The sequence below is a fragment of the Schistocerca cancellata genome, chromosome 2, assembly GCF_023864275.1.
Source record: "Schistocerca cancellata isolate TAMUIC-IGC-003103 chromosome 2, iqSchCanc2.1, whole genome shotgun sequence".
NCBI lineage: Eukaryota > Metazoa > Arthropoda > Insecta > Orthoptera > Acrididae > Schistocerca > Schistocerca cancellata.
This window is the reverse complement of record NC_064627.1, coordinates 1,045,011,214-1,045,035,391: the sequence shown is the minus strand read 5'-3', so window position 1 is coordinate 1,045,035,391 and position 24,178 is coordinate 1,045,011,214. Positions and strand designations below refer to the sequence as shown.

The 24,178-nt window shown below is 43.4% G+C and overlaps 1 long non-coding RNA gene across 1 annotated transcript in view; it reads left to right on the top strand.

The window, feature by feature from the left end:
- Positions 1 to 24,178, top strand: part of LOC126149295 (uncharacterized) — a 1,122,064-nt gene that overhangs the window by 924,101 nt on the left and 173,785 nt on the right. Inside the window, exon 4 of the long non-coding RNA XR_007530797.1 lies at positions 5,508 to 5,589. This is a non-coding gene — a long non-coding RNA (uncharacterized LOC126149295). The remainder of the gene's footprint in view (positions 1 to 5,507; positions 5,590 to 24,178) is intronic.

Below are 24,178 nucleotides of genomic sequence, written 5' to 3'. Positions count from 1 at the left end.
CCTTAGAAACTTAGAGCAATCATATAGAAAACGTTTTGACTGACATGATGGAGCTCCACGTTCAGGAGGAGAAATTTCTTCTTTTAATTGACTAGTGAGAATAATAACTGAATTCACAATAATTCGACTAGGTTTTTCAGGAAGAAGAATAGTTGTCTCGCAGTATTATTTTCCCGATATGCACTCCACTAGAGTCAACATGTGATGTTTATTTTTATCGTCAGGTAAATAACAAAGCTTCAGAAGTGCTCTTATCTCACCGAGAGAGAAAAAGAAACATCTTGAAGAGACTGCATTTCATTGGACAAATATATTATACTAGAACTGACATGTGATTACATTCTCACGCAATTTGGGTGCATAGATCCTGAGAAATCAGTACCCAGAACAACCACCTCTGGCCGTAATAACGGCCTTGATGCGCCTGGGCATTGAGTCAAACAGCTTGGATGGCGTGTACAGGTACAGCTGCCGATGCAGCTTCAACACGATACCACACTTCATCAAGAGTAGTGACTGGCATATTATGACGAGCCAGTTTCTCGGCCACCATTGACCAGAAGTTTTCAGTTGGTGAGAGATCTGGAGAATGTGGTGGCCAGGGCAGCAGTCTAACATTTTTTGTATCCAGAAAGGCCCGTACAGGACCTGCAACATGCAGTCGTGCATTATCCTGCTGAAATGTAGGGTTTCGCAGGGATTGAATGAAGGGCAGAACCACGGGTCGTAACACATCTGAAACGTAACGTCCACTGTTCAAAGTGCCGTCAATGCGAACAAGAGGTGACCGAGACGAGTAACCATGGCACCCTACACCATCACGCCGGGTGATGACGAATACACGCTTCCAATGTGCGTTCACCACGATGTCGCCAAACACGGATGCTGTAAACAGAACCTGGATTCATCTCTCATCGTTGAAGACGACACGTCTCCATTCGTCCCTCCATTCACGCCTGTCGCGACACCACTGGAGGCGGGCTGCACGATGTTGGGGCGTGAGCGGAAGACGGCCTAACGGTGTGCGGGACCGTAGCCCAGCTTCATGGAGACGGTTGCGAATGGTCCTCGCCGATACCCCAGGAGCAACAGTGTCCCTAATTTGCTGGGAAGTGGCGGTGCGGTCCCCTACGGCACTGCGTAGGATCCTACGGTCTTGGCGTGCATCCGTGCGTCGCTGCGGTCCGGTCCCAGGTCGACGGGCACGTGCACCTTCCGCCGACCACTGGCGACAACATCGATGTACTGTGGAGACCTCACGCCCCACGTGTTGAGCAATTCGGCGGTACGTCCACCCGGCCTCCCGCATGCCCACTATACGCCCTCGCTCAAAGTCCGTCAACTGCACATACGGTTCACGTCCACACTGTCGCGGCATGCTACCAGTGTTAAAGACTGCGATGGAGCTCCGTATGCCACGGCAAACTGGCTGACACTGACGGCGGCGGTGCACAAATGCTGCGCAGCTAGCGCCATTCGACGGCCAACACCGCGGTTCCTGGTGTGTCCGCTGTGCCGTGCGTGTGATCATTGCTTGTACAGCCCTCTCGCAGTGTCCGGAGCAAGTATGGTGGGTCTGACACACCGGTGTCAATGTGTTCATTTTTCCATTTCCAGGAGTGTATATTAAAACAATTTCGGTTTCTTTGCGGTGTAAGTAACGTCAAAACTGGAAATTTAAAGAAAAAGGTTTCCGCTTAGGTTCTCGACCGTTCTGTGCTCATCTCGCTGCACCAACCGCTGCCTGGAAACTACGCTGACGTAAATGGTTCACGCTTCACCCCACCTGCACGAAAAATACCATTTTTCCCAAACTCTCCGTCTCTGGAGCTCCAACCTGACTTTCTTTCCTGACCAAGCCTCGCATATACCGTAAATTAGGACGAAATCTGTGATGATGAGCAAGCGCTGACCCCTTGTATGATAATTATCAGTGAATAACCCCCTGGGTTGTGTCGGTGGAGTTCATGTATAGTTTTTTATTAATTTAATCACTGTTCTTATTTAATGAAGATGACTGTAGCTCTAGTTTCACTTTCTCTTTCATCTTTATGTTTACCCCCACAAAAAACAGAAACTGAATTATCAAGCAATGAACATAATACCATACCTACCTTTCTCACTGCATCGCTGTTCAAATTTTCCATCCTTTTTTACGTTCTGTTGGGCCTTGCAGCATAGTATACGTCGGTATAAGGCATAATGGAAATGAATGCTCGAAACAAGCTGCAATAAGTTAATACGTATTTCAATATTTTACACGACAGGCCTGTTTCGGCTTATTGCCATTATAAGGTGACGTCTAATTGGAAGTGACGACCTTATTGCATCCATAGTAAAGTCTTTCTGCCATGTCTCGTTAAATATAATAGTTCTTGTAGCTATCGAAACGTAAAAATACGATTTCATCACATATTTTGACAGTTATTTAGAATACGTATAGTAAATACATAATACAGTATAACATACAACATCATAGTAAAGAAATGTCAAAAACGAACTGTCAAAATATATGATAAAAACGAATTTTTGTATTTCGATAAGTACAAGAACTGTTATACGACCGAGACATGAGTGGAAGAGTTTACTATAGATTCAGTGTGGTCGTCACTTCCAATTAGATGTCACCTAATAATGGCAATATGTCGAAAAGGCCTGTCGTGTAAAATATAAAAACCTCATACCTTATTGTAGCTGGTTTAGAGCATTCATTTCCATAAATTTTCCATGGCTCATAATTAATTTCCGTAACGTATCTGACTTGAAAAAAGATTTCATAAAATGAATTGAAATATTGCGCTGGGTATCAACTACACTGCTGTCGCTGATGTCATAACACACAAACTACTGTACTAAGGCACCTAAAGGTGGTGCCGAAACGCATATTGGCAAAATAAAATGTAAAAAGTTAGAGATTGTTGTATTTAATTCAATAATTTACAGTTATTTACCTAGTTTCATGTACAGGCGTGTGTTCGTCTCTTTGAAATATCATTGCGGATAAATATTATTTTTGTAAGAAAATGAAACGCCTCCAGCCGTCCTTATGATATTTATTGTGTAGCTACCAGTTTCGGCGCTTCAGTGCGCCATCTTCATGCTTTAGATTATCCTTAACGAGTTGCCACGATCCATATACAGGATGTATCAGTGGCCTACATAACTGTTTTACGCTGACTGTCGGTAACTGTGATGTCGGGTCTCCAACCATCAACTATCAACTGGACAGTGCTTCTGTGTATTTGATTTCGCTGCCGCCTGTTTGGCATGAAAGTTATTCCTACATGCACAACCGCCTTGACTATGGCACAAGCAACATGTTCTACCATTGAAATGAAATGAAATGTAGGATTATTCGTGCAGAGTGATCGCTAACATGATATTGGCAGTGTAATAATGGTTTCGAGTCTTTGTCTTCTGCACATGGGTGGAATTTTAAATCGGTTGACGTTTCTCATAATCACTCCGAAATTCTTAACTATATATTGTATTGCACGACGCTACAGAGAGCACCATTGTCTAGCATCGTTCATAAGTTAGCGACGTTCTTTTAAATTGACTAAGAGAGTCGCAAACAGAGTGAAACATGATTAGTTGCGGAAGAGAGATTCAGCACGCCTTTTTATGCCAATAACTAAATAAGAATTCTTCATTCTACTGTACATGTATCTCAATTACTCCACAGATCGCAACGACTCGTATACCATGACAAGTTACACCAGTCTTATATTATAAAGCTAGATAAATAAAGATGAGCGGCTGGAGTAGGGAGTACACTTTATTTCCGTGAAGAGATCAGGAAGGGAACTAGACCATCAATCTTATTACTAAGTTGATATTAGAGAGCAAACTGGAAGTAAGGATAACATTTGTTGATTTGGAATGTATACTTCCCATTGGAAAATGAAAATACACTGCTGGGAAAAAAGTGGTAATCACTTTACAGGTTTTCAATTCACTCGAGATTTATTGTTGCAACAGTGCATATGGAGTACGTGAAATGATTACATTTGCAGATCAATAGCGCAAGCGGTTCTGAATACTAGGTATCGCCCCATGGTGAAACATTCACATTAGTACGTAGTGTTGCTTCCACAGGTGGCAATGTAGGCCCTGACTTTGGTATCAAGACGATCGTACAGATGGTGAATAAAGTCCCGGGCTACGTTATGCCACACCTATTCGACATGTTCACGTACTTCTATAATTGTTGCTGGCTGACACGCGATTCACTTTACGTTCCATTATTTGTCGCACGTGCTCGATTGGAGATAAGTCCAGAGATCGTGCTGGCCAGGGAAGTTCGCTTCACGTCTGGCAGAGCACGTCGAGTTTCACGGGCAGTGTGTGGGCGCCCATTATCGTATCGCAACAACACAACGGCAAAAGAACGAATCTGACAACATCCTGCACGTACCTAGTGCTGGTTAGCGTCTCCTCCAGGAACACCGAAGGTGAACGAGAGTTGTTGCTTATCGCACCCGAGACTGTAAGGCCTGCGGTGGGACAGGTGTGCCTTGGAGAAAAGCACTTTACGAGACAGCACTCACCAGATCTACGTCGTACGTGCAAACGACCATCATTTGCATGCAAGCAAAATCTCCCTTCGTCCCTGAAGACCACGGCTCGCCATTCCATCTTCCAAGTGACCCTCTGGCTGCACCAGTCGAGCTGTGCACGTCCATTCTGTGGTGTGAGTCGAAGACAGGCTGGAGGTGAGCGTGCCCATAGTCCACTGCTAACAACCGGTTCGCAACCGTTCGTGTTGACACGTCTGGACTCACAAACTCTCTTATCTGTGCTGTGGTAACTGTACGTTCTGCCGCTTCCACCCTTAGAATATTACGATCCTGGCAGGCGTCTATGATGCAAAGGGCGCCCAGGACCTCGTCTAAGGGTGTGAGAATATTCATGTGACAACTGATACCAACCTCGTTGTACAATTGGGCAACACGTCTAACGTGTGTGGAAATTCTCCGAAAGGACCATCCTGCCTCTGTGAAGGCCACCATTTGACCCCTTTCTAATTCGCTCACTTGACCATAGGAAGCACGAGGGCGTCTCTGTGGCATGGTTGCGTTTTTGCTTCACACGTTTGCACCACATTCCGGCTGTGAGCATTCCCTATTAAAGAGTAAACATAGATGTTGCTAGTAGCTAGGCCACAACGCTATCTGTTGGCTGACGACAGTGAAATCGTTGTCAGTACATTTACTATCCTCCAGGTGGCATATGTCGGCATCGGATAAAAATCGACCTCGTCTTTTCAGGTGTATTAATTTTTTTTTCGTCTATGTTTTACAGTGTGAATGTTCTCATTCATTGGTTCATACACTTCTTTTGTTTACACTTACGTTCAGGTCGCCGTGTTCAACACTTTCACTATCTTGCGTTGAATTTCACGAGACTATGGATTCGACGAGCTGTTCCTGGACCATTTTATGTGTATAGTAATAGTAACTTAAACGGACTTACATCACGTGCTACATATTCTATTACTGTTACAGGCATCCTGGCTTGACTTTCTGTCCGAGATGAACGACTGACGGCTGGCGGTTATCAGTCAACAATTCTGTTCAAATCTACAAGGTAAGAATGCGCTACAGCTGAATTTAAGTAGTCTTGTACGTACTTTTATTAACAGAATTTACAAAATCAAATAACGCGCTACAGCATTTCCTTGAGGGATGACGCAATACGAAGGAACTACCGTTCCTCTGCCCCACTCCTGTGTAGGCCTAATTGTCAACCATGCCTATTAAATCTCACTGGTTGTGGGTCTTACACAAATATTTTACTTGTCATTCTTACCTAAATAGTCTTCCCCAGTTAAACCTCTGGAATTCTTTATAGATAATAACATGCACATTCCTTTATTTTCAGTTACAGACTCCTTTTAAAATTATATGCATAGGTAAATAACGTAGACATGTATAAGCATATAACAAGCGTCGTGTACATTTACCTCCCTCGACTATGCAGATCTATTTCTAAGCCAACGTATTGCATTGTAGATGAACCATGTTACAGTGTACAATCTCTCCGATATCTATCTCATCTTTGGCAAAAACTTAGGTTATGCACAGTATGCTATCGACCTCGTATATCCCTCTCGTAACCTAGTAACCACATTAGGACACATCCTGTGACTGCTGGTGGTGAATCACCTCCGTGTTCCCACGTTTCTTCCGGGAACATGAGATGAAGCTCTCCTTTCTGTTCAACTTTCACCGTGCAGTTAAATGTAAGGTGATTCTTCCGTCAAAATATATTGGAGCCAGTTACATGTCTTGGAAGGTATTTTGTGTTTTCTGAACTTAGTTCCAGCAGAGAATGAGGTAATGTGGTGAACTCATTTTTGAGTAATGGGTAAGTGGAATGTACGGCTACGTGTCTGCCTGTTACTTGCGCAGGAGTGTTTCTTTCAGACAAGCTCCTTTCCCGCTAGGAGTATCATTCAGTTCTAACTTAAAGCATGTTCTAGAATCCAACAATAAACGCAATGTATAATAGATTACAAGAACAAAAATCTGTGCCCAGTAATATAAAGAAGGGAAACTGAAGTAAACCACCATAGAAATTGCTGCGGAATCTCATTGAAAGTTCACTGGCGTACAGTCTTACAACATAATCTGAGCTCAAACATAATGCGTTATCTCGAACAGACTGAGCTCCTCCAGGGTAACAAGGATCGATTCCCGAAACATCAGTAATGGTATACTCTGTTGTGGATTGGGAAGACAGCCAACCCACTATGACAGGAAGCCGATTTGGCACGCGTTTAAGCTCACGCAGGCTGGCGTGAGGTCTGGAACAGGACAAGGTAATTATAATAGCACAAAACGTACGTAGCTGCTGGAATACTTAACTTTAATCCATAATTGGGAAACATCGCTCTTGACGGTACATGTTTTACAGCATCAATAGTAACTGGTAATGGCGCCTTGCTAGGTCGTAGCAAATGACGTAGCTGCAGGCTATGCTAAATATCGTCTCGGCAAATGAGAGCGTAATTTGTCAGTGAACCATCGCTAGCAAAGTCGGCTGTACAACTGGGGCGAGTGCTAGGAAGTCTCTCTAGACCTGCCGTGTGGCGGCGCTCGGTCTGCAATCACTGATAGTGGCGACACGCGGGTCCGACGTATACTAACGGACCGCGGCCGATTTAAAGGCGACCACCTAGCAAGTGTGGTGTCTGGCGGTGACACCACATACCCAACTTGTACTTTTCCCGCTCGACGTTCCAAAATCAATGGGCACAGTATTACTTGACTTTCAGTAATCGATTGACTCCCTGCCACACCAACGCTCATTAAAGAAAGGACAACCTCGTGGGCTATACAACGACATATATAGCTGCATGTGCATTTCTCGATTAAAGTATGTCGCAAGTTATCTGGGATGCAGTCATCGAAAAATCACATGAGTACCCCAGGGAAGTGATTGTGCGCCCTTGCTGCCATATTGACGGTCTGGCCCAAAATATTAACAGCAGCTTCCTACTTTTTCAGATGATGCAGTTGTGTATACTGAAGTGCCAATGAAACTGGTATAGGCATGCGTATTCAAATACATAGATATGTAAACTGGCAAGATACTTCGTTGCTATCGGTGACGCCCATATAAGCAAACAAGTGTATGGTGCAGTTGTTAGATCAGTTACTGCTGCTACAATGGTGGGTTATCAAGATTTAAGTGAGTTTCAAGGTGCTGTTACAGTCGGCGCACGAGCGATGGGACACACCTTCTCCAAGGGGATTTTCCCGTACGACCATTTCACGAGTGTACCGTGAATATCAGGAATCCGGTTAAACATAAAATCTACGACATCGCTGCGGCTGAAAAAAGATCCTGCAAGAATGGGACCAACGACGACTGAAGAGAATCCTTCAACGTGACAGAAGTGCAACCCTTCCACAAACTAATGCAGATTTCATGCTGGACCATCAACAAGTGTCAGCGTGCGAACCATTCAACGAAATATCATCGATATGGGCTTTCGGAGCCGAAGGCTCACTCGTGTATCCTTGATGACTGCGCAACACAAAGCTTTACCATTCGCCTGGGCGCGTCAACATGGACATTCGACTGTTGATGACTGGAAACATGTTGATGGTCGGACGAGTCTCGTTTCAAATAGTATGGACCGGATGGACGTGCACTGGTATGGAGACAACCTCACGACTCCATGGACCCTGCATGTCAGCAGTGGACTGTTCAAGGTGATGAAGGCCCTGAATTGGTGTAATGGTGTGGAGGGTGCGCAGTTGGAGTGACATTGGATCCCTGATACGTTTAGATACGACTCTAACACGTGACACGCACGTAATCATCCTGAGTGATCACCTGCGCCCATTCACGTCCATTGTACATACCGATGGACTTGGGTAATTCCAACAGGACAATGTGACATCCCACACGTCCACAATTGCTACAGAGTGGCTCCAGGAATACTCCTCTGAGTTTAAATACTTCCGCTGGCCAGCGAACTCCCCAGACATGAACATTATTGAGCATATCTGGGATGCCTTGCAACGTCCTGTTCAGAAGAGATCTCCACCCAGTCGTACTCTTACGGACTTACGGATGGCCCTGCAAGACTCGTGGTGTCAATCCCCTCCAGCACTACTTCAGACATTTGTTGACGTGTTGTGGCACTTCAGCGTGCTTCCGGGGGCCCTACGCGATATTAGGCAGGTGTACCAGTTTCTTTGGCTCTTCAGTGTATAGAGTGAATTCCACTCAGAAATGAAAAGACTGCTTGTAAGCGTCTTCGCTGACATTCGTGAACAGTTTCGCCTTGGCAGCTCACACGAAGCTGCGTAGCCGGTACAGCGCAACAGATAAACAAAGCAATTAGCCAGTCGCTTGTCATTTAAAGTTCAGCTGAGAGTTATTTTCGCCAAAGCGCCTACTTGACCTCGACTGACAACCAGCCCACTCGGAACGTAGAGACTGAACGGAAGACAGAAGTCGGCCAGCGTCTGCTCTCACAGGACCAAGAGCTGTGTCTCCGTCGAACTTGTCCCCTCTGCAACTCGGACGTTTAACCAGAGGCGAAGAAGTTCTCTCAAAGCGGCGCCTCCCTCCGTGGCGACTACAGCTCTCGCTTCTCTATTGACACTGACGCCCTCAGAGGCGCTTCTAGCAGTGCGCTTTATTCGACAGAGGTTTACTTAGAAAATGATCTCAAATCAACCACGTGAATACGAGAATCTCTTACCAACGAAGACGCGTCAGGTACCCTTGTTAACTGGTTAGCTTGTACGAGCTTTTTACAGTGTACACTACCGCCGCATTAAGTCGTAAAAAGCTACGTCCAAGTTGCTGCCTACCGGGGAGAAGACCCCAGCGGTTGCATACATTTTTTGAAACTATCTATACGGTGATGTAGGTTTGTAAGTAAGCTGTTTAGATTTTTATATTGGTAATGCCACGTAGCGCTCTGTATGAAAATCACTGGCTGTGCTGTGTGCAGTCTGTGGCTAGTTTGCATTGTTGTCTGCCATTGTAGTGTTGGGCAGCTGGATGTTAACAGAGCGTAGCGTTCCGCAGTTGGAGGTGAGCCGCCAGCAGTGGTGGATGTGGGGAGAGAGATGGCGGAGTTTTGAAATTTGTAATACTGGATATTATGAACTGCTATGTATATTATGATTTTTCAACACTATTAAGGTAAATACTTAAATAAATCTTTCATTTGCTAACTATGCCTATCAGTAGTTAGTGCCTTCCGTAGTTTGAATCTTTTATTTAGCTGGCAGTAGTGGCGCTCGCTGTATTGCAGTAGTTCGAGTAACGAAGATTTTTGTGAGGTAAGCGATTTGTGAAACGCATAGGTTAATGTTAGTCAGGGCCATTCTTTTGTAGGGATTTCTGAAAGTCAGATTGCGTTGCGCTAAAAATATTGTGTGTCAGTTTAAGCACAGTCATGTATAATTGTTCAAAGGGGACGTTTCAGGTTAAGCTCCCAGGTATAATACCATGCAACAACGATTTACCTTGGTGGACCCTCGTTTGCAAGTAATCGAAGAAGGTTTAATAAGGTGTATTTTATTAAGTGCTTGCATAGCATAATGGTTACAGTGCTAGCACCACATTCAGAAGGTTGTGGGTATGAATATCAGTAGGTGCTTTGAAATTTTTTTTTAAACTTTATCGGAATGACTTTGATCATTATTTTTATTCAATTAATTGATTTAAAATATAATTTTTTATTTCTATTCCTTTGTCACATCATCTTAATCACCGTAGTACGGTTTTCATTTGCTGTTTTTTTTTTAAAAATTCCTATCATTCGTTTTCCACTTGGAATCTTCGACATGTCATTTTAATGATTTCCTTGTATTAATATCGATTTAATTTCTTCTGTTTCATCGTCCCGTATTTTGACCCATTTTATTCCATTTATTATTTCTATTCCACATCTAGCTTGAATTTCACTTACTTATAATCCCTTCTTTGATTTAAGTCTTAATCTGCGTTATTTTATCCATAATGCAATAGGAATTTATGTTTTAAATGTCCGTATGTTGAGTACCATCCACGAAAATGTACACAATGTAACGAAAATTACATTTCCAATGCCCATATTAATAGGTTATTTCGTCTTTAATTCTTTAACTGATAGATCGGTATTTTCAAATGTTTAAATATTATGGTAGAAAAATAAAAGTACTTCACATGTGCAAAGATTCCAGCTGGGAAACAAATGGTGGGAATTGAAATTGACATCAATTGTATAAGATAACATGTTGATTTATTACATTTGAACCAACTGAGTAGAAATAATGATCAAGCTATTTTAACAAAGATTTAAAAATACAAAATTTCGAAGTACTCAAGGAGATTTGATCCCTATAACGAATACGCTGCATAAGTGCGTCGTAAATTACAACTTTTATAAAGCTGTAGAGCATCACAAAAATTCCTTTTTTTTTTTTTTTTTTTTTTTTTTTTTTTTTTTTTTTTTTTTTACCAAACAAGAGCCCACCACGGCGAATGGTAGCAGAGTGCATTACCTTGAACTTTAACCTACATCACCGTACATATGGTTTCAAAAGTCGATCCCACCGCTGGGGAGCTCTCTTTGTAGTGATTAATGAAATTTACCACTTGGCAGCTGACAAGGAGTAAATTATGCAAAGTAATGTTACCCACTTGTATCGCTTGCAAGCCCGAGAAGATTTTATTAACATTAATGCGAGAGCTAGCAGACCTGCAAGGCACTGAAGCAGTCATGGACTTTAACATTATTTCGAGACAGAAGAGCTACCACAGTAACTCTGACATACTTAGAGACCAATACACCGCGTTGTGAGGGCGATTTTTAATCACAAGGCATTGTTGTGGCGTTCATTCCAGATTGGTTTGATGTAGTTCTTCACGCTAGCCTGTCATGTGCAAGCAACTCTCTTCGTATCAGTGTGATTGCTGCAACCGAAATATATTTCAAGCAGCTACCGTAGTCAAGTGTTGGTCTGTCACAGCAATTTTTACCATCCAGACCTTCCTCCATCTCCAAACATAGGGTTCCTCAATGCCTCAGGATATGGTCTGTGAACAGATCCCTTCTTTCACTCAGTTTGTGATGTAAGATTCTGTTCTCCCCATTTCGCTTCAGTGTGTCCTCATTAATTATCCGATCTGCCTGTCAAACCTTCAGCATTCCCCTGTAACACCACATTACAAAAGTTTCTATTTTCTTCTCAGCGGAACTATTTTTCTTCATTACAAGGCTACATTCTTAGAAAAATACCGGGTGCTTATAATTAAAGTGCAGCTAGTCACATTGGTCCTGTAATTAAGGTATGGCAGCGAAACTTCGTAGATATGCTAATGCGTTAATGTGTAACAGATTAACACAGAAAAAAATTATTTCCTATTTTGTACAAGAGGTGCAAAATGGCGCCGTCAGTGCAAGAAAGATGTATATCTATTCCATATATAATGGATTAGAAACGAGAAGTGGGGAGAAAAAGTCAGACAAGTGAGAAAGGCATTATGTTGTTTTATTATTAACTGACGCTTACAGCCGGCCGAAGTGGCCGTGCGGTTAAAGGCGCTGCAGTCTGGAACCGCAAGACCGCTACGGTCACAGGTTCGAATCCTGCCTCGGGCATGGATGTTTGTGATGTCCTTAGGTTAGTTAGGTTTAACTAGTTCTAAGTTCTAGGGGACTAATGACCTCAGCAGTTGAGTCCCATAGTGCTCAGAGCCATTTGAACCATTTTTTTTGACGCTTACACAAATTGTTCAATCTGAGAACCAGAGACGTCGACGAAATGCTTCATCCATATAACAATGCGATCAACAGTTGCTCGCAGCAGTTCCAGTGGAATCTGATCAACGTATTTCTGTATACTGGCCGTCATATTTGGTAGAGACCGAAGGTGTCCCTGTTAAACACTTTCTTTTAGCTATCCCCAGAGCCAAAAGACACATGGACTCAGATCAGCTGATCTTGCAGGCCATGCATCTGGAAAACCTCTGGGCATAACACGTTCAGGGAAGGTTTCATTAAGCAGATCTTTCACTGGGCGAGCGGCATGAGGTATTGCCCCATCCTGAATGAAAACAGTGGTTTCTACACATTTGCACTCTTCTGAAGCAGGAATCACACGCTATACAAGTAGGTCTCGATAACTTGCAGGCATCACGGTACATCTGACAGGCCCACTGAGTGTATTCTCTTGAAAGAATAAAGGTGCTTGTAAATCCACACCACACAGTCACGTATGGCTCATCGTGTACAACATGCGTTTTAACAATACCCCCAATACGACAGTTCTGTGTATTCACTGCACTCTGTAGTGAAAAATGTGCATCGTCTCTCCATAGAGTATAGACCAGCCACAGTCACGTATGGCTCATCGTGTACAACATGCGTTTTAACAATACCCCCAATACCACAGTTCTGTGTATTCACTGCACTCTATAGCGAAAAATGTGCATCGTCTCTCCATAGAGTATAGACCAGCCACATATAATCAACTTCGATTTGTGCCAGAAACTGAAGAGCAACTTTAGAACATTGCTGTGAAACATGAAGTTTCAGTTGCTGCACAGTCTGGATCTTGTATGGGTACCAATATAAAATGTATCACACAGTTACTGCTGTGTATTACACTACACAATCACTGGTACTAACTAGGATACTTGCTGCATAGTCAGTTATAGAAACAGCAGTCTCATCAATAAATTCCACTGGGATAACACGCCTTCGTCTTTCAGGTGGCACACCCACCTCAACCGTATTTTCGAATTTCCTTATAATCTTCCTTAAAACACTTAATGACGTCGGGCCTCTGCTCAGACCTTTCTGTTAGCGATACTGTCACAATGCAGCACTGTAATTCCTACCATTCACTTGAAACAGTTTCGATAACAGTGCACGGCCTCTGTTGTCGTTAACCACACTGTTCACCCATGTTATGGCTTGTGAAATGACAGTGTGGATGTCATACCGTCACAAAAATAGTGTGCAGTGGCAGATTTACACCTTGTGCCCCGTTTTTAACTAATTTGTTTTCCAGCATAACTCGGTTAACGTATTGGCATATCGACCAAGTTTCGTAGCTATACGATAATTACAGTTCGCACTGGACCTTCGTGAGTGCATGGACTTTAATTACAACCACCGCACATCTCCAGAAAAGACTGTATGATTTAAATTTACATTCGACATCTCTATTATTCAGAAGTGCTTTTCTTGCTACCGATAGCCTGTATTTTTTACCGTTTCTACTTTGGCCAACGTCAGTTATTTTGCAGCCAAAATAAAAAAGTCATATCCTACGTTTAGTGTCTAATTTACTGCGTTTAGTGTCTCATTTCCTTATCTAATTTTCCCTAATTCTCCTGATTTTATTCAACTACAATCTATTATTCTTTTTTTAAAGTTTGGAAATCTTGCCTTGCAATCTCTTGTCAGGACACTACCTATTCCATTAAACTTATTTTACAAGGCCTTTTGCCGTCTCTGACGGAATTACAATGTCATCGATAAACCTCAAAGATTTCGTTTTTTCTCCCTGAACTTTATTTCCCTTTTAAATTCCTTCTTCTTTTCCTTCAAAGCCCGCTGAACGTACAGACTGAAAACACGTTTCATAGATTTTATAAACTATGTAACCGTAACTGAGGGGAAGAGTTCTGCCATTTGAGGATGTGTTGCGTATGTCGGGCCAATTAAAGGCCCAGGCGACTCAAGCTACAGTTTGGGGAGCCAAGCTGATAGGGTCTCCAGGAGCGACACAACGGTAAGATCTCTGTACAGGACGTACTACAATTAGTTGAGAAAGCTAACTCGGGTGAAAGTCACACAGCGGAAAAGGAGGGGAGGGAGGACTCCAAGTGCTTATCTTGAATCGGCGCTGCGTGTGTGATGCGCAGTTAGATCTGGCGAATGGCAAGCAGTCTACTGTACGACAGGTGAGTGGTAAACATGGCAGCTCGTGCGTGTTAATCGACTTTCAACTTGAAGTGATAATGGATGCAAGTACACAGGTCTTACCATATCGGCGATTACAAAAGAATTGCTATTTGTGGGGTAAAAATGTATGTTCATTATCACACATATGGTGTTGTACAATCGTAAATTATCGCTGAGAACGAACACAAACGTCTGAAGGACGCATGTTGCGTCGTCTCCACAGGACCACACAGGAATATCGACAGTCTACTGTAGGGTAGATAGGCACCGACTTGTATAGCGGCGTTAGGAACCTATTCCTACAACGACTGTGCTCCAGGTGCAGTCGATGAACCATTCATGTCCCTTTTCTGACTTGTAGAATCAGTGCTCAATGACTGGCATGAGCAAGTATATACCGTCACTGTAACAACGAACACTGGTGATGTTTAGCATGGTCCGATGATTACCAGTCTCAAGCTGAGTGGTTGAATGGCGCATAAGTGTGTGTTGTATGCCAGGTGGGGTCATATAGCCTGTGATGTGTCCTGCAACAGCGTCTACCTGCAAAACAGCCGTGATAGCAGGTCCCCCGCTGCCAGGGGCACCCCTGCCTTCACACACAGGCTACTTCGTCAATGAACACATACAATGAGGTGACGAAACTCTTGGGACGCCTCCTAATATTGTGTCGGACCTCCTTTTACCTGGAGTAGAGCAGCAACTCGAGGCAGGGGCTCAACAAGTCCTTGGAAGACCCCTGCAGAAATATTGAGCCATGCTGCCTCTACAGCTATCCACAAATGCAGAAGTGTTGTCAGTGCAGGAGTTTGTGGACGATTATGTCCCATAAATACGAGGTGCGACAATAAAGAAATGAGACTGATTTTCTTTGCAAGATGTGGCAACCCTGCAGGTTTGCGCAGGCACAGTATCTTTTACCTTGGTCTATAAGCTGCTTTTAGTCTAAGTGGCACATCAATGCAACTGCTCAGTCGTGAGTTGTGCTGTAATACGTTAACATGTGTTTGTGTCTCTCGTCACGGAAATGGAACCTCATAATACTGCGCAACGGTATGCCATTTCTTTTTTAGTTAAATTGCGTGAAAACGCGACGACAACTTACGGTAAGCTTCAGAAGGCTTTTGGAGAGGAGGTTATGTCAAGAGCTCAAGTTTTTCGTTGGCTTAAAATGTTTAGTGAAGGCAGAACGAATGTTGAAGATGAAGACCGCAGTGGATGGCCAACAACCTCAGAGACGGATGTCAACTTGGCCAGAGTGCGTGAACTCGTACGATCTGATCGAAGATTATCCGTGAAAATAATTGCAGACGAACTGAACATCGATCGAGAAACGGTTCTTCTAATAATACCTGAAGATCTTGGTATGAGAAATATTTGTGCAAAAATGGTCCCCAAATATCTCACACCACAACAGCGAGAAACACGGAAAAATGTGGCAGCCGATCTGTTAGAGCAAACGGAAATCAATCCAGAATTGTTGAGCCGTGTTATCACTGGTGATGAACGTTGGTTTTTTCAGCACGATCCAGAGACAAAACGCCAAAGTTCGCAATGGTGCTCAAAGGGATCACCCACACCAAGAAAAGTTCGCATGTCAAAGTCAAAAGTAAAAAGCATGCGCGTGTGCTTCTTTGATTCCAAGGGAATTGTTCAGAAAGAGTGGATGACTCCTGAACAAACAGTTAACTAATTTACTACAAAGAAATTTTAGAAACACTCCCTAAAAGACTTCTTCGTGTCCGTGCAAACATTGCTGATAATTAGATTCTGCATCACGGTAATTCGCCATCCCACACTGCTTTGTCAGTACAGCAATTCTTAACCTCAAAACAAATTTCAGTACTACCACAGCCACCTTATTCACCATATATCGCTCGGTGACACACAGTTGGCGTAATGAACAAGGCTTTCCCCCGTCCCCTCCCAGTCTTAGTCCAATAGAGTATTTGTAGTATACTGTCAAGCTGTCAATAGTGCTATAGACCCGGTGAAAGCATCAACACAAGAAGAATTGTAGATAGCGCTGCAATATATTTGGATCAATGTCTCTTCATAACGTTTCCAATACCTCGTAGAATTTATGGCTCCAAGTGTTACTACAGTTTTAGGTCTCGCGGGGGGGGGGGGGGAGGGGGGGGCAGAGGCCTGTGTTATTTCCCATGGGGTTCGAGCACTCGGTGTAATTAATTTGAGTGTGGTAATTTTTGATACATCGTTCGACTGGTTATTTTACTGCTCTTAATGTCAATATATTATTCTACATTTGATTTTAATTGACAGACCTATGTTGGCGTAATTACTTATATACCACCGTCTTTTCAAAGTATTGACGTTCAGGTAGGATTATCTATCCTGTGTTTAATGCTTATGCAGGTATGGCAGCACTACCGTGTACACTGTAACGTTACGTAGTTCACTTCGCACATTATTTGCCTCTGAATTTTTCCATCGTAAAACACATTTGAAGATGATCATCTCAGATCTAAATCTATGATAAATTGGTATATGTCTGCTACTATACACTGGGATTATAATTAAAAGCAACATACTCTGGACTAGAAATCAGATCTCCTTACACAGCACTTTTCTTCGCATCCGGACCGGGATTCGGGTGGGTCCGGAAGGGTCAGTGCTTGTTACTGCCTCTCTGCCCCCTTTCTTTACAAATATTGCTTGATGCTATCCACACTTTTAACGTGCCACAGATGTATGGCATGTTTTAATATAGTGATAACAATAATAATAATAATTTTAGAACAAAAACAGTCTCATCTGCGAAATTATTTAATACCAATGGTGCGGTTCTCCCTTTTGGGGCAACATCAGATTGTGTTAAAGCAGCTAGATACGTGACCCATCAACCATAAACCGACGTATGGCGTAAAATAGACGTACGAGACTGTTTTTGTTCTGAAACACTTTTAAACCGGCTGCTGTAACAGCCTGCCACGATGGAATGGGAAAATTGTAATAGTAATAGTAATAATAATAATAATAATAATAATAATAGTTATGTCAAACAGAATTGACAGCAAGAAACAAGACAAAAGCTGTAAATAGTTATGCTATACTAATATTGACCTATTCATTTGGAGTAGTTAAATGGAGTAACACAGACCTAGAAGCACTCAATACACTCACACGATCACAATGCCACAAATATAGAATACATCACATACATTCAGCAACTGAAAGATTCACATTAAGCAGAAAGGAAGGAGGAAGGGGATTTATCGACATAAAAAACCTACATTATGGACAGGTAGACAATTTAAGAAAATTCTTTCTAGAACGAGCAGAAACTAGCAAAATACACAAAGCAATCACTCATATAAATACATCGGCTACACCACTGGAATTTCATAACCACTTCTACAACCCTTTAGATCACATAACATCAACAGATACGAAGAAAGTAAATTGGAAAAAGAAAACACTACATGGCAAGCATCCATATCATCTAACACAGCCCCACATCGATCAAGACGCATCCAACACATGGCTAAGAAAAGGCAATATATACCGTGAGACGGAAGGATTCATGATTGCAATACAGGATCAAACAATAAATACCAGATATTACAGCAAGCATATTACTAAAGATCCCAATACGACAACGGATAATTGCAGACTTTGCAAACAAAAAATAGAAACAGTAGATCACGTCACAAGCGGGTGTACAATACTAGCAAATACAGAATACCCCAGAACACATGACAATGTAGCAAAGATAATACATCAACAGCTCGCCTTACAACATAAACTTATAGAACAACACGTTCCCACATACAAGTATGTACCACAAAATGTACTGGAGAATGATGAATACAAATTATACTGGAACAGAACCATTATAACAGATAAAACAACACCACATAACAAACCTGACATCATACTCACCAATAAAAAGAAGAAATTAACACAACTAATCGAAATATCCATACCCAATACAACAAATATACAAAAGAAAACAGGAGAAAAAATTGAAAAATACATCCAACTGGCTGAGGAAGATAAGGACATGTGACATCAGGATAAAGTTGACATTATACCAATTATACTATCAACTACAGGAGTCATACCACACAATATCCACCAGTACATCAATGCAATACAGCTACATCCAAACTTATATATACAACTGCAGAAATCCGTAATTATAGATAGATGTTCAATTACCGGAAAGTTCCTAAATGCAATATAACATATACAGTACAGTTAAAAGGAAGTCACGCTTGATCAAGGTCCGCGTCACTTTCCATTTTTGACAAGACATAACGTCTGAGAAAAGAAAGAGAGAATAATCATATGATTATATCATTGCTTAGGGCATCATTTATCATACTATCCAAGATATTGTTATTCACGGAAACATTCTATTTAAAAATTATTCATTCGTCACGTAATCAAGTAAAGAACTATAATGTTGCACACCTATCACAAGTTCAACAACGTCATAATATACAAAATTTAAAATCAAAATTTACGCTCACTGCAATATACACTCCTGGAAATGGAAAAAAGAACACATTGACACCGGTGTGTCAGACCCACCATACTTGCTCCGGACACTGCGAGAGGGCTGTACAAGCAATGATCACACGCACGGCACAGCGGACACACCAGGAACCGCGGTGTTGGCCGTCGAATGGCGCTAGCTGCGCAGCATTTGTGCACCGCCGCCGTCAGTGTCAGCCAGTTTGCCGTGGCATACGGAGCTCCATCGCAGTCTTTAACACTGGTAGCATGCCGCGACAGCGTGGACGTGAACCGTATGTGCAGTTGACGGACTTTGAGCGAGGGCGTATAGTGGGCATGCGAGAGGCCGGGTGGACGTACCGCCGAATTGCTCAACACGTGGGGCGTGAGGTCTCCACAGTACATCGATGTAGTCGCCAGGGGTTGGCGGAAGGTGCACGTGCCCGTCGACCTGGGACCGGACCGCAGCGACACACGGATGCACGCCAAGACCGTAGGATCCTACGCACTGCCGTAGGGGACCGCACCGCCACTTCCCAGCAAATTAAGGACACTGTTGCTCCTGGGGTATCGGCGAGGACCATTCGCAACCGTCTCCATGAAGCTGGGCTACGGTCCCGCACACCGTTAGGCCGTCTTCCGCTCACGCCCCAACATCGTGCAGCCCGCATCCAGTGGTGTCGCGACAGGCGTGAATGGAGGGACGAATGGAGACGTGTCGTCTTCAGCGATGAGAGTCGCTTCTGCCTTGGTGCCAATGATCGTCGTATGCGTGTTTGGCGCCGTGCAGGTGAGCGCCACAATCAGGACTGCATACGACCGAGGCACACAGGGCCAACACCCGGCATCATGGTGTGGGGAGCGATCTCCTACACTGGCCGTACACCACTGGTGATCGTCGAGGGGACACTGAATAGTGCACGGTACATCCCAACCGTCATCGAACCCATCGTTCTTCCATTCCTAGACCGGCAAGGGAACTTGCTGTTCCAACAGGACAATGCACGTCCGCATGTATCCCGTGCCACCCAACGTGCTCTAGAAGGTGTAAGTCAACTACCCTGGCCAGCAAGATCTCCGGATCTGTCCCCTATTGAGCATGTTTGGGACTGGATGAAGCGTCGTCTCACGTGGTCTGCACGTCCAGCACGAACGCTGGTCCAACTGAGGCGCCAGGTGGGAATGGCGTAGCAAGCCGTTCCACAGGACTACATCCAGCATCTCTACGATCGTCTCCATGGGAGAATAGCAGCCTGCATTGCTGCGAAAGGTGGATATACACTGTACTACTGCCGACATTGTGCATGCTCTGTTGCCTGTGTCTATGTGCCTGTGGTTCTGTCAGTGTGATCATGTGATGTATCTGACCCCAGGAATGTGTCAATAAAGTTTCCCCTTCCTGGGACAATGAATTCACGGTGTTCTTATTTCAATTTCCAGGAGTGTATATCTCACTTACCATTACGACTCTAAGTGTTTAGAGTCGTAATGCTAAGTGAGATATATATATTGCAGTGAGCGTAAATTTTGATTTTAAATTTTGTACATTATGACGTTGTCGAACTTGATTACTAAGGCTGTGTGAGCTTGAAAATGACGTAAATGCTGTTTGTTTCGGTCGTTTCAACCTACTTTCGGGAGCTCAGTCTTTCTGTTATTATTATTCTTTTCTTAGTGCAGGGTCTTTCCCTTCATGTCTTGCCTTGCTCATTTATCTGTGGTCTATCGGCGCAACCTATGGACTCATGAAGTGTGTCGGATTTGCTGTTGGCAGCAGATGAGGTCAGCCTCCTGGCTTGAATGTTACTGGCGAGGTCGTAAGCCCATCCACTTGGGCACCCCCTCACGCAAGCAACCCAAAAGTATTTCCTACAGCAACCCTTTAAGTGACACTGGTAAAAATATACACGAGGGCGTGCTGAAAAATATTCCCTCCGAATTTTCTTGTATGAAAGCTCTTAAAGCTGTTTGAATGAAGCAAACGCTATTAACATTCCAAACGTTTAATCTTCATGTTTACATATTTATTTCTCAACATAGTCACCATGACGACGAACACATTTCCCCGAAATAGGGACCAGTTTATTGATATAGTCACGCCACTGTAGAATGTTTTTCATTGTTGAAAAAAAATGGTTCAAATAGCTCTGAGCACTATGGGACTTAACAGCTGTGGTCATCAGTCCCCTAGAACTTAGAACTACTTAAACCTAACTAACCTAAGGACATCACACACATCCATGCCCGAGGCAGGATTCGAACCTGCGACCGTAGCAGTCGCGCGGTTCCGGACTGCGCGCCTAGAACCGCGAGACCACCGCGGCCGGCATTGTTGACGGAGCCACAGTTTCACCTCTGCTTTCACCGATTCATCGCTATCAACGTGAAGTCCTCGAAGGCGTTCTTCAAGTTGTGGAAACAGATGAAACTCGAATGGGGCGTAGACGGAACAATATGGAGGATGATCGATGACAGTGAAGGCAAGGCGTCGAATTGTCGTAGATGTTGCAGCTCTCGTGTGTGGTCTGGCATTGTTATGCCGATGGAGTGGTTGCTCCATGTGTGGACGAACTCTTCCAATTCGAAACTCGATTACAGCACGCTGTTTCTCACACACCATTATAGTTACATTACACACCGCCACGTTACACGCTACAATTCGGAGTTCTCTAGCGTCAGACAGCTGCAAATACGTAGACATGAAGAACAGTGATGTAGAATGTTAATTACGTTTGTCTTACTGAAAATTTCTAAGAGTTTTCACATCAAAAATTCGGAGGCATAAGTTTTGAGCACGCCCGCGAACAACTGGCGCTACCGTGAAATTGTCAGGCATAATTTTGTTTCTCCGGTTTCATTGTTATGAATATTTAACATCCCATGCCCAATGGTGGATTTGGAAATAAGTAATAAACTGAGCAGTTACATTATTAGAGTTTACCCAGCGTACGTACTGGTATGATTTTATTGTTATACTGGAAAAACATTTTGTCACATAAAGGGTTCAATGTAGCTTGCAATTTCTATAATTCCTTGTCATTTTCGAAACAATTAGTTTTCATACTTCGCTCCCCGAAACCTAGCTGTGAAATTTAGAAACTGACATGTGTAGAAATATAAACAATTCCACTGAAACTAGTAGCTTACTCACCCGGATTCCTTAAGGAATCCAACTCCCATGTTGTAAGAAAACTTATTATAAATTGTCTTGTAAGGCACCGATATTCTTGTTACCTTACATGTTGAAATTATCAATTAAAAGCCAGCAGTTATGTTAATTAACTCAGATATTTTACATCAAGAGAGATATATGGTTACGAGAGTTGTTATTTTATTAACGGAAGGGGTTGATACTGGCTTGCTTCTCCCTAACACTATAAAATTGCAAGCGCTGGGAAAAATTAAATTTTTCACCGGCCGTAGCAACGAAGAGGCAGGGAGCGTTCCTAAGGGCTATGGGTAGCAGGCCCACCGTCGCCCCCTCCCTGGCCCCCACGGAGGCTGACTGTGAGAGTCACCCAAGCGAAGCCCGACGAGGACGATGTGACAGTTAAATTTCGGTGACCGTCTAGCCGTTGGCCGTTTCGTGCCAAAGTGAGATTGTGAAATGATGCCACTGATCGGACGTTTCATCATGCGTTTACTTGAGTCTTTCGAGAAACACCTCGAACGTTCTGGAAGCGCCATGTAGGCTGGCGAGCAGTTTCGCATCCTACAGAGGTGGGAGGAAATCGTTTCGAATGGAGAGCCATGACTGGCTCTATCCAAAACGGACACGGAAGTAACGGATGGTGGTAACGAGCGTGCAGCCAAAGTCTAGCGAGACTAGGGGAGCAGGACAGTCATAGAGCAAGGCTGCTCTGAGGCGTTGCTGCCAACGTGTCCGGTGACAAGTGTCTGCCTCACTTAGTACAGCGCTGATTGCACTACTTCAAGTGCGAGCATCTTGTTTCTCTGTAGAGAGAGGAACAGGTTGGTACTTCATTGTGGCGCTGTTGGTAGAGAGAAGCGCTCATTTACGCTCGTGCCCCAGAGACACACTTCTGTTCCTGGTCAGTGTAGGCAAGCAGACTGCAGAGTCCCGTAAACGATTGCTATAACTGAGTATCTTCAACTATGGGAGTTTTCGGACGCAGTAATACGCCCATTGTGTACCCGTATTTATTTTCTGGACGCCACTCTAAATCTCCACGGCGTCGACATTCTTCTACGACTGGAAGATTCACCCTCTGCTGATCACTTTGGTGATAGTTACACATCGAGCTAATATAACGAACAGTAAAGTTAAATACGTACAGCTCCACTAGTTCGTCACTCAGAGATTTTCGTTGTCTACGCCAACTTAGGTGGTGGCTAGAACTAACAAGAGGGATAACAGTATCAACCCTCTCATTGTTCTTAAAGAACATCACAGGGGACACGTTCAGACAACTAGAAGTTGCGTCGGTCGTGGATACGTCAAATAGTAGGGTTCATCAAGTTACCTCCCATTCGGTATGTGAGTACATTCAGCTATTGTGTTTCATGTTTTATTAGGCAAATCTAGATTTCGGCTAGAGCCTAGATATTATCAATGCAGTACTTCATAGTATCAATGCATGTCCTAGTAGTCAGTCCCTTGTTATTCGGGCTTCTGTCACAGTTCGTTCAAGACTTTTGCATATTTGTTAGGATTTCATGTTGTGTTTTTTGGACTTTCCTTTTGCTTCATAATTAAACATTTATTAATTGAATCCTCCTCCTCTTATTTCACTAAGATTAGTCCCTACACTCATCCTGAATACATTACATAAGGAATAGACTTATAGGAAGCATGAATTAGATTTATTTTTTATGCCATGAATACCTAAAAATATGGCTCTGAGCACTATGGGACTTAACATCTGAGGTCATCAGTCCCCTAGAACTTAGAGCTACTTAAACCTAACTAACCTAAGGACATAACACACATCCACGCCCAAGGCAGGATTCGAACCTGCGACCGTAGAGGTCGCACGGTTCCAGACTGAAGCGCCTAGAACCGCTAGGCCACACCGGCCGGCAAGAATACCTCAATGTTGTCGCAAAAAACAGAGCTAGAGTCAGACAGCGATAAATCCACAACAAAAACCGCTGGTAGCTTCTTGCAATCTCAATGTTTATGACGTGCTATCGCCTGAAATACGTGTCGTACAATGACAGAATTTTGCAGCTACATTTAATGGTACATGTGAATACTGGAATACTGTCCGCAAAATATGTTCCAAAGAAAAGTAATAAATTAAA